This window comes from Rutidosis leptorrhynchoides, chromosome 3, assembly GCF_046630445.1.
Source record: "Rutidosis leptorrhynchoides isolate AG116_Rl617_1_P2 chromosome 3, CSIRO_AGI_Rlap_v1, whole genome shotgun sequence".
NCBI classification, from domain to species: domain Eukaryota; kingdom Viridiplantae; phylum Streptophyta; class Magnoliopsida; order Asterales; family Asteraceae; genus Rutidosis; species Rutidosis leptorrhynchoides.
In genome coordinates this window covers 615036008-615049380 of record NC_092335.1, presented here as the reverse complement: position 1 = coordinate 615049380, position 13373 = coordinate 615036008, and positions in this window count along the sequence as shown.

The following is a 13373-nucleotide window of genomic DNA, read 5'->3' as shown; positions in this document are numbered from 1 at the left end:
TATTTCAACCTCTTAGACAAATCATATCCTAACCACTCTAATTCTTCTTCATGGCTTTTCACATCAAATTCAAAGCTATCAACACCATCATATAAACTTATCTTACCATTCAAATACTCTATTGTTGGTGGTTTACTCAACACACCACCATGATGTAACTTTAATGTAAACTTTGAAGGACTCTCAGCTGCAACAAAAAAAATTCTTATAAAAAACTAATAAGGATTATGGATTAAAAACTGTTGCAGTAGAATATTTATGGATTAGAGTGGTGTGTAAACATGGGAATACACTTGTTCAATATACACTTGATGGATCAACCGGCTGTTGTTAAGCTAGGTTTTTTTTTTTTTTTTCCTGTTTGTTTTTTTTTAACCAACAATGGTTATGCAAGTCTTTAATCAAGTGTATAATGACACTTACATTATACACTTGTTTATGTTTATGCAAGTTTATAATGGTGTTTGCACATGGGCAGATTAAAACACGAGCAGATTAAAAAACATGAGCAAATTAAAACACCATCATAACTGTTACATTATAGATTAAAAACAGGAGCATATTAAAAACACTGTTACATTATAGAATAAAAACAGGAGCAGATTAAAAATACTGTTACATTTACACCATCATAACTGTTACATCATACAATGTTACATTTATAGATTAAAAATAGATAATTAACCACCATACACTGTTACATTTATAGAACTGGAAAAAAATTGATTAACACGTGAAGAAAAAAAAAACTTACCATACAATTTGAAAGGACCCGTTCATATACATTATAAACGATTCACAATAGTTGATTACATTGCGAGGTATTTGACCTCTATATGATACATTATACAAACATTGCATTCGTTTTTAAAAGACAATCTTTCTTTACATCGAAAATTGACAGGCATGCATACCATTTCATAATATCCACTATCCAACTATAAATTGATTTAATAATAATCTTTGATGAACTCAATGACTCGAATGCAACGTTCTTCGAAATATGCTATGAAAGACTCCAAGTAATATCTTTAAAATGAGCAAATGCACAGCGGAAGATTTCTTTAACACCTGAGAATAAACATGCTTTAAAGTGTCAACCAAAAGGTTGGCGAGTTCATTAGTTTATCATAATCATTTATTTCCATCATTTTAATAGACTACAAGAATTTCATTTCCAGTTCTCATAAATATACGTCCCATGCATAGAGACAAAAATAATCATTCATATGGTGAACACCTGGTAACCGACATTAACTAGATACATATAAGAATATCCCCTATCATTCCGGGATCCTCCTTCGGACATGATATACATTTCGAAGTACTAAAGCATCCGGTACTTTGGATGGGGTTTGTTAGGCCCAATAGATCTATCTTTAGGATTCGCGTCAATTAGGGTGTTTGTTCCCTAATTCTTAGATTACCAGACTTTAATAAAAAGGGGCATATTCGATTTCGATAATTCAACCATAGAATGTAGTTTCAATTACTTGTGTCTATTTCGTCAAACATTTATAAAAGCGCATGTATTCTCAGTCTCAAAAATATAAAGGGTAAAAAGGTAAATGAAACTCACCATACTGTATTTCGTAGTAAAAATGCATATAACGTCATTGAACAAGTGCAAGGTTGGCCTCGAATTCACGAACCTAAATTAATTATATATATTTATGTGTTGGTCAATATTTGTCTAACAAATTAGGTCAAGTCATAGTGTACCACAATCCTAATGCTCGAGACTAATATGCAAAAGTCAACAAAAGTAAATTTGACTCAAAATAATTTCCAAAAATCTATACATGATTAATATATGGTTTAAATATCGTCGTTTTATATTTTTAAATATTTTTAAAAGATTTAATAGAGTAAATAATATAATTTATTTATTAATAAATAAAGTTTTATATTAAATTTATATAATAAAATATACTTTTATATATATTAAGTAATAAAATTTATAGGGTTCATTTAATATCATAAAGATAATATGATAGGTATTATTAAAGTAAGTTATTACACATAGTAAAATATGTTTGTATCACATATTTATTTGATAAAATAATATCTATAATGTTAGTAAGTAAAAGTTGTATTATTTTATAATAATAATTATTATTATAAAAATATCAATATTTATAATTACCAAGATGACATTATGATAAAACGATAATTCTAATTATGATAACTTTAATATTTACAATAATTTTTAATATTATCTTTAAAATAATAATTCTATTTAAAATAATAATAATAATGATATTTTATAGTAACAATGACATTTCTATTAAAATGATAATTTTTGTTAAAATGATAGTTTTAATACTAACGATAATTTTAATAATAATAGTAATGATAAAAATAATAAGAATGATAATTTTATCTAAATCAATATCATATAATATTTTAATTTCATCATGATGCTCTTACCCATTATTTCCTAGTCGTTTCGTTTAATAGCTTTTAATCGTCTTTTATATCGTGTTCATAATAATGATAATAATAGTAATCAAAATAATTAGGTGTTACAAATATTTGTTTTAATTACACTAATATTAATAATGATAGTTACTATGACATTATTAACGATAATACTAATAATTATCTTAATGATAATATAGTAATAGTAATAATAATAATAACAATAACAATAACCATTTTTAAATAATGATATATATTAATAATGATAATAATAATAATAATAATAATAATAATAATAATAATAATACCAATAATAATAATAATAATAATAATAATAATAATAATAATAATAATAATAATAATAATAATAATTGGATAATAATAATAATACTAATTATAACTTTAACGATAATAACGATAGTAATAATAAAATAAAATAAAAATAACATTTTTTTAATGATAAATCCCTTTTATTGATAAAGATAATAATAATGATAATAATAAGATAAAACTAGAATGACGATAAAAACGACGATAATAATAATCATTTTTAATAAAAATATCGAAAATTCAATTGATTATAACTTCTAATCCGTTCATCGAAACCATTCGATATCTAAAGGAAAAGTTCTTAATTTTTCGCTAGCTTTCCAAGGACATGCATATCTTATACCTTATCTCAACCGCAAGTGTAACTAATTCAAGATTCAACCTAACCTGTCTAAGGGCAATATCAAAAGTACAAGCATGCATAATCCTAAATACTCGAGCACTAGTCAGGGATACACTATTAGTATGTAAAAGTTAAATTATGAGTACTCACGTATCAATATTGAGATTCAATATTGTAGGAAAGGTACGTAGACGCAACGGAAATGATAAACACTATATTGACCTCACGAGCATACCCATGAATCATACTCAATCACCTCCATAGCTATAACCCATAATTTCTTTAATCCTATCCCACTCGAAAAACAACTTCGAAATCACTCGGACAGCACTCCGTCGTAATATTTTATGTATACTAATAATATCTTGAAATAATACGGAGTAAATATATATATGTAAATCGATTGAGAGAGTTTAGAGAAAAATATTTTCAAGTTTCTATGAAATAATGAAACCTATTGAATTCTATTTATAATAGATTTTTGAATTATTAAAGTGAATTATTAAAGTATGAATTATTAAAGTGAATTATTAAAGTATGAATTATTAAAGTGAATTATTAAAGTATGAATTATTAAAGTGAATTATTAAAGTATGAATTATTAAAGTGAATTATTAAAGTATGAATTATTAAATTGAATTATTAAAGTTAAAGTAAAGTAAAAATAAAGTAAAGGTAAAGTTTAAGTATAGTAAAAGTATAAAACTATGTACGTATAATATGCGTATAAATATATATAATATTAATTTAAATCGTTATATATACTTAATAAAATAAAATATAAATATCGTTATGTTTATCATACTAGTTAAGTAATGAGTTGTCAAAAGTGGTTCTAGATATTTATATACGTTTTAATAATAAAGTTCTTTTTAAACTGAAAACGTTTTTGTACGTTTGAAACTTAATAGATCAATCGAGTCTTTATGAGATTCAATCTTCCACTATCCTTTGTCTAGTTCTCAATGATTCACAATTTATTCTTATTTATAAATCACTTTACCATTTTCCGAATATTGTTAAAATGGAAAGATTTCTCAAATCAACGTGGGCCTTTCAACAGAGACTTGTAATCATAATTCAATATATCTGATAATTCAATCATTTGATCTTATCTTCTAATTCCATTGATAAACATTTTGAAACAGATACAATCATATAAAGTATTTAATCTAATATTTTTGTTTATATTTCAAGTTATAATATATACACATATGCATATATAATCATATTCGTTTAATGGCTCGTGAATCGTTGGAACTTGGTCGAGGTTGAATGAATGTATGAACATAGTTTAAAATTCTTGAAATTTAACTTAACAACTATTGCTTATCGTGTCAGAAACATATAAAGATTAAAGTTTAAATTTGGTTGGAAATTTCCGGGTTGTCACAGTACCTACCCGTTAAAGAAATTTCGTCCCGAAATTTGCTTGGAAAGGTCGTGAATGATAATAAGTATGTTTTCATGATTCATACGGGCTGAAAATTAGAGTTTTATCATCAGCGAATAATTTGGATAAACAATCCATTTATATGAAGAGTACGAATGAAGCTAACATAGAAGAGTGAAATGAGTAAGTGTAGATTCATCTTATCATTTGACGTAGATATGATTGATTCCCAGATTTCAAGGGATTTGAAGAAAATCTTCTTAATAAGATTTGACTCTCACGTAATCAAGGGAATTAGGATCCACTTTAAATGCGATCGTCCATTTTAATTGTTCTGTCGGAGATTTTCTTATAAATTCACCTCCTTCGTTTCCTTACAACTCACACCTTCTGTTGATGCATTTTATGCAAGTTCCTTGACATCTACCCACGTCCATTGCAGGTACAACAGTTTACAGGCCACCATGATTGCTCGTTATTATCCTATCCGTGTTTGTATGTGGTTACAGGAACTGCAGGAATGAGATTTAGATGTTTGATTATGTTAGACTTAGTCAGACGTACGAGTGAAGCCTCACTAGTACGGCTGACAGGCTCATACGCACTGTTGATGCTGAGCTAAGTCACAATTACAACCTAAATGAGAAGACACGAGTGAGTGATCACCCGTACGGCTGATGAAGCCAACTCGTACGTGTGATGAATGAATCGTATGGGTGAGTCAACAGCAGAGGTATATAAAGTCTTATGTTCTTCATTTTAGGTTAAGCCTCTCATTTGTTACACACACTCATATCTAGTGAGCTCCTCTGATTCTCTCTCAGTCCAAATCACCCAGGTGGTGAATAATAGCTCTAGGTGTTGATCTAATCACACTTGATTTAGTTGTGGTTTGACTAAATTAATAAAAAAACTTAACCTATTCACTAGAGGGTTTGATTCACTTATTCCGCCATTGTGTGAGTTAAATCTGTTAATTTCTAAGTTCCTAGTCATGTTTCATCTCCTTCTATTCTTTCCCCCTCAACTCATATTTTAAAGTATTCATCAATATGCTCCATCCAGTTCTGATTCTCGATATACTTCTAACTTTCATATCGGTCATTCTTCTTTTTCATCTACCGCCGGAAGAATCTATTTACTTCTACTATACTCTTGGGTTTATAGTGTTTCTAGTTCTTCCGTGTCTTTATATTGCTATATACATCGATATATATGGTTTATAATTTCTGGTTTATCGTTGGGCTTTATATGTTCCCTTATATTTCAAAGTCTCTGCTTCTGTCTTCTATAATCATTATCATTCACATTTAATGCTCTCTTTTATTTGCTGCAATTTATACCCCAATTTCTATTTCGGAGTTTTGTCCTTTCGTTTCTTCTTCTTGCGATTAAGCACCGCTTGTAATGGTCCAGAATTCACAGATATGAATTTCGGAATGAACATTGTTAATGTTCTAGGAAGGAAATTGTGATGGCACGATCTTGACTTGTCAAATTACTAGAATACCTTGGAAAAGGCCGAATCATCAGGAAATATTTTCTTGATATTTTAGAGGTTAAATAGAATACAAGAGTCGTATAACATGGCACATGATGATGTTATGATCTGTGAATCATCACGTTCCATTTAGAAACTCAGTATGACTTACTGTAATATAATCATGTTGATCAAGTGTCATTATATTATACTAATTCATGCCTCAGTTCCCAACACTACTTCAAAATATTCCTATTTTAAACTTGAATGTTTCAGAATTTAGAAACTAAAATAGTTTCTTTTATGATGTAATACAGATAGCGCGAAGAGGTAAATGATTTCAAATAAGAAAAATTAAGAAAATATCTTCAGAAATATGGAGGATATTTATAATGAAAGATATGATGATATTTTAGAATTTCTAATATCAGAGGATGATGAAGAATATTGTCCGCAGGGGTTTAGAGTCAGGAGCAAGGTATTCGTTAATGACTTCAATAGGTACTGAATCATTTGGCTACTTTGAAGTCAGGTTCAGTCTTTGTAATTTATCCACAGCCTCCTTCCTACTTTGCTCAATCCGTTTTCCAGTTCCAAAACTTCTCTTTTTCTGCGCTTTGCCAGCACACTTCATCATTATCATCTAGCTTTTACCGTTTAAAGTCGTTTATAGTTTTTGCTGCTTCATCAGCATTTTTTTTCCATTTTCGAAGAACCAATTCGTAGTTCGGAGTGTTTTTCAGAAACTTCACATTCAAATTAAGTCCAGAAGATAGACGTTATATATACACATATAACTGTTGGCGTAGACATGCTGCGAGATGTCAAAATACTGATTGCTAATTCCCAATGATTCGTATGGCAATTCTCATTACAAGATGCGAATGAGTAAATGATGGGGTTTCAATAAATAATTATAATGACTTTTTGGAGAGGCTAAAGTCAAAGGGTAATGAAGTTGTTGGTACATCTGCTAATAATGTGGTGGAATGTAAAAGGTTCCCTGGTAATGATGGTGTATATCTCAAGGTTATAATAAAGTTAGTCTGACTGAAAAGTCGAAGTTGACTTGCTGGAGCTGTGACAAAACTGGCTACTTTGAATAGGAGTCGCAAAGTTATTTTTGTTAATAAATGCCAAAGAATCTGACGCGGATACGTTGTTTAAACTTTTACTTTGGTTTCAAGAGTTTTTTTCGGGTACATAACTGTGGGTGACATGTGGTTGGATCATCATCTCGATTGCTCATCATTCGAAGTGTCTTCAGAAATTTTTGAAGGGTTTGAACACAGATTGTAATCGTTAACATACATTTGATGTTCTAACACAGTTTTGAAGTCAAAATATAGCTTGTGAAAGATGTAAGGATCTAAGAGTGATGATTTTGGTCATATCTCGAGTTGAATTTTGAGATTTCAAAATCAGAATATGTAATTAAATTTTGAATGAGTATGGTTGTTTTAATTTCTATAAAAGAATTTATATTGTTGTGAAAGTAGGGAGTATAATGGATGATTTGTTGAATCAGATTCGAAGAATGTAACATATTATTTGTGAATTTATATATCTCTCGGGTATTACCTACCCGTTAAAAAAAAATTCACAATTAATATTTTGTACAAAAGAATTTTATTACAGTCTTTATGAAAATATATATATATATGTATATTTTCTTCAGATGTAACATAGATTTAATGAGTTAATGTTAAATTAAACTCATTTGATTTACGGTTGAAACTAGAATTGAATAATCCTTAAAGGCTTTAAAAAGTACATAACTTGTACGCAGTATTTCTTTAATGACATTGAAATTATGAATCAATACTTCGTTATTTGTTGATGTATGATGTTCGGTTCGTGAAATTCTTGTGAATTTCGCAAAGTACGAATGATGTTATCTGAAAAGTTTCGGGTACATCGATGATGAAAGTGTAAAATCAAATATATACTTGATTTATTATGAATTGGAATTTGTTGAATTGCAACAGAGATTGTAGTTAACGCTGGTTAAGTTGCGGCCGAAGGACGTACATTATTGCATATTTGTAATATGAATTAACCGAGTTGATACAATATACACGTTATTGATTCGTAATGATATCCACAGTGATTCTTGAACTGACGGAGTTTGTGATGTTATCGGTGTTGTTGATTCGAATGTTGACTGTACTGACGATGCTGGTAACGCTGACGGTACTGTTGATGCTGTTGGTAAAGCAAGTTTAGCTTGTTAATCACACACCATTTTTGTCAGGGTTTCTACTCTTCCTTCTATCATTTTGGTTCGCTTAACTGATTTATGGTTAGGGCTAGATTATATAATCTCTATAACTTTAGAGATTACATAATCACCGCGGAATGTTTCTCCAATGAAGTTATGAATTAATACTTCGTCAGTTATTGTTGTTGGTACTCCTTGGTATCTATGGTGCGTATGACGTTGATGCTCGTGGGACAGATTGTGAAGTTGAGGTTTACGACGCGGTTGTGGTTGGAGGTGGTAATGGTACTGTTGGCGTTGATGATGGTGGTACTGGTTATGCTGCTGATGCTGCTGCTGGTGTTTGTAATCTCTGCACCATATTCTCCAAAGCCACTACCCGAGCGCGAAGCTCGTTGACTTTTTCTATTACACCGGGGTGATTGTCGGTTCGGACGAGCGAATAAATAAAATCTAAAATTTGATGTAATATATAATCGTGACGATATACTCTGGAAATGAGTGAGAACATGGTATTTCGGACAGGTTCGTCGGTAAGTGCTTCAGGTTCTTCGTCAAGAGGGCAATGTGGTGGATGGAAGGAATCACCTTCTTCTTGTCTCCAATGATTGAGGAGGCTACGAACCCATCTCCAATTCATCCAGAATAGGTGATGACTGATTGGTTGATCTATTCCGGTCACACTGCTTTCGGAGCTTGAATGGGATTCCATTTCGGAATCTGAGTGACTTGAACTGATGACGAATTCCATTTCGTACGATTGGATAAAGGATTTTTTTTTCCGATATGAAATGATTTTGGCTAACGGATGGTATTCTAATTACATAGAATATATATATATATATATATATATATATATATATATATATATATATATATATATATATATATCAAAAGATTTCGTAGATTACGGAGGACTTTGCGGGATATGTCAGGCAAAGTTTAAAGTAACAGATACGATAAGTTATGATTTAGCAGATATGCTAAGATATGAATTTTTGTCTATACACTATTCATGCAATCAATGCAGCAAGACGTGTCTTAGACTAAAAATGATAAGCAGGTAATTTCCTGAGGATGATAAGTAGTTAATATTCGACACAAAATGATAAGCAAAACTTTTGACATGCAGACACGGTCGAAGTCCAGACTCACTAATGCATCCTATCGACTTATCAGTTAGACACACTAATGCAGACCTGGTTCGCTAAGACCACCGCTCTAATACCAACTGAAAGGACCCGTTCATATACATTATAAACGATTCACAATAGTTGATTACATTGCGAGGTATTTGACCTCTATATGATACATTATACAAACATTGCATTCGTTTTTAAAAGACAATCTTTCTTTACATCGAAAATTGACAGGCATGCATACCATTTCATAATATCCACTATCCAACAATAAATTGATTTAATAATAATCTTTGATGAACTCAATGACTCGAATGCAACGTTCTTCGAAATATGCTATGAAAGACTCCAAGTAATATCTTTAAAATGAGCAAATGCACAGCGGAAGATTTCTTTAACACCTGAGAATAAACATGCTTTAAAGTGTCAACCAAAAGGTTGGTGAGTTCATTAGTTTATCATAATCATTTATTTCCATCATTTTAATAGACCACAAGAATTTCATTTCCAGTTCTCATAAATATACGTCCCATGCATAGAGACAAAAATAATCATTCATATGGTGAACACCTGGTAACCAACATTAACTAGATACATATAAGAATATCCCCTATCATTCCGGGATCCTCCTTCGGACATGATATACATTTCGAAGTACTAAAGCATCCGGTACTTTGGATGGGGTTTGTTAGGCCCAATAGATCTATCTTTAGAATTCGCGTCAATTAGGGTGTCTGTTCCCTAATTCTTAGATTACCAGACTTTAATAAAAAGGGGCATATTCGATTTCGATAATTCAACCATATAATGTAGTTTCAATTACTTGTGTCTATTTCGTCAAACATTTATAAAAGCGCATGTATTCTCAGTCTCAAAAATATAAAGGGTAAAAAGGTAAATGAAACTCACCATACTGTATTTCGTAGTAAAAATACATATAACGTCATTGAACAAGTGCAAGGTTGGCCTCGAATTCACGAACCTAAATTAATTATATATATTTATGTGTTGGTCAATATTTGTCTAACAAATTAGGTCAAGTCATAGTGTACCACAATCCTAATGCTCGAGACTAATATGCAAAAGTCAACAAAAGTAAATTTGACTCAAAATAATTTCCAAAAATCTATACATGATTAATATATAGTTTAAATATCGTCGTTTTATATTTTTAAATATTTTTAAAAGATTTAATAGAGTAAATAATATAATTTATTTATTAATAAATAAAGTTTTATATTAAATTTATATAATAAAATATACTTTTATATATATTAAGTAATAAAATTTATAGGGTTCATTTAATATCATAAAGATAATATGATAGGTATTATTAAAGTAAGTTACTACACATAGTAAAATATGTTTGTATCACATATTTATTTGATAAAATAATATCTATAATGTTAGTAAGTAAAAGTTGTATTATTTTATAATAATAATTATTATTATAAAAATATCAATATTTATAATTACCAAGATGACATTATGATAAAACGATAATTCTAATTATGATAACTTTAATATTTACAATAATTTTTAATATTATCTTTAAAATAATAATTCTATTTAAAATAATAATAATAATGATATTTTATAGTAACAATGACATTTCTATTAAAATGTTAATTTTTGTTAAAATGATAGTTTTAATACTAACGATAATTTTAATAATAATAGTAATGATAAAAATAATAAGAATGATAATTTTATCTAAATCAATATCATATAATATTTTAATTTCATCATGATACTCTTACCCATTATTTCCTAGTCGTTTCGTTTAATAGCTTTTAATCGTCTTTTATATCGTGTTCATAATAATGATAATAATAGTAATCAAAATAATTAGGTGTTACAAATATTTGTTTTAATTACACTAATATTAATAATGATAGTTACTATGACATTATTAACGATAATACTAATAATTATCTTAATGATAATATAGTAATACTAATAATAACAATAACAATAACCATTTTTAAATAATGATATATATTAATAATGATAATAATAATAATAATAATAATAATAATACCAATAATAATAATAATAATAATAATAATAATAATAATTGGATAATAATAATAATACTAATTATAACTTTAACGATAATAACGATAGTAATAATAAAATAAAATAAAAATAACATTTTTTAATGATAAATTCCTTTTATTGATAAAGATAATAATAATGATAATAATAAGATAAAACTAGAACGACGATAAAAACGACGATAATAATAATAATTTTTTAATAAAAATATTGAAAATTCAATTGATTATAACTTCTAATCCGTTCATCGAAACCATTCGATATCTAAAGGAAAAGTTCTTAATTTTTCGCTAGCTTTCCAAGGACATGCATATCTTATACCTTATCTCAACCGCAAGTGTAACTAATTCAAGATTCAACCTAACCTGTCTAAGGGCAATATCAAAAGTACAAGCATGCATAATCCTAAATACTCGAGCACTAGTCAGGGATACACTATTAGTATGTAAAAGTTAAATTATGAGTACTCACGTATCAATATTGAGATTCAATATTGCAGGAAAGGTACGTAGACGCAACGGAAATGATAAACACTATATTGATCTGACGAGCATACCCATGAACCATACTCAATCACCTCCATAGCTATAACCCATAATTTCTTTAATCCTATCCCACTCGAAAAACAACTTCGAAATCACTCGGACAGCACTCCGTCGTAATATTTTATGTATACTAATAATATCTTGAAATAATACGGAGTAAATATATATATGTAAATCGATTGAGAGAATTTAGAGAAAAATATTTTCAAGTTTCTATGAAATAATGAAACCTATTGAATTCTATTTATAATAGATTTTTGAATTATTAAAGTGAATTATTAAAGTATGAATTATTAAAGTGAATTATTAAAGTATGAATTATTAAAGTGAATTATTAAAGTATGAATTATTAAAGTGAATTATTAAAGTATGAATTATTAAAGTGAATTATTAAAGTATGAATTATTAAATTGAATTATTAAAGTTAAAGTAAAGTAAAAATAAAGTAAAGGTAAAGTTTAAGTATAGTAAAAGTATAAAACTATGTACGTATAATACGCGTATAAATATATATAATATTAATTTAAATCGTTATATATACTTAATAAAATAAAATATAAATATCGTTATGTTTATCATACTAGTTAAGTAATGAGTTGTCAAAAGTGGTTCTAGATATTTATATACGTTTTAATAATAAAGTTCTTTTTAAACTGAAAACGTTTTTGTACGTTTGAAACTTAATAGATCAATCGAGTCTTTATGAGATTCAATCTTCCACTATCCTTTGTCTAGTTCTCAATGATTCACAATTTATTCTTATTTATAAATCACTTTACCATTTTTTGAATATTGTTAAAATGGAAAGATTTCTCAAATCAACGTGGGCCTTTCAACAGAGACTTGTAATCATAATTCAATATATCTGATAATTCAATCATTTGATCTTATCTTCTAATTCCATTGATAAACATTTTGAAACAGATACAATCATATAAAGTATTTAATCTAATGTTTTTGTTTACATTTCAAGTTATAATATATACACATATGCATATATAATCATATTCGTTTAATGGATCGTGAATCGTTGGAACTTGGTCGAGGTTGAATGAATGTATGAACATAGTTTAAAATTCTTGAAATTTAACTTAACAACTATTGCTTATCGTGTCGGAAACATATAAAGATTAAAGTTTAAATTTGGTTGGAAATTTCTGGGTTGTCACACAATTCCATCAATTTATCGATCCCATAGTCGAATCTGATCGAATAGAATGAATCAATTGGCATCTTTTGTGTGTTTGATCGTATTATTTTTAGGTTTTTAGTTACAGTCGATTGTAGGAGAAAGTAGGGTTTACGTACATATGAAACAGAACATGTAAACCGCAAAACAATTTTTTGATATACAATGAAACGTGGACTGCAATACTGTGTGGACTATATTACCCTCACAAGCTTATCACGTGACATAACATTAACGGGCAGATCTAACAGAGT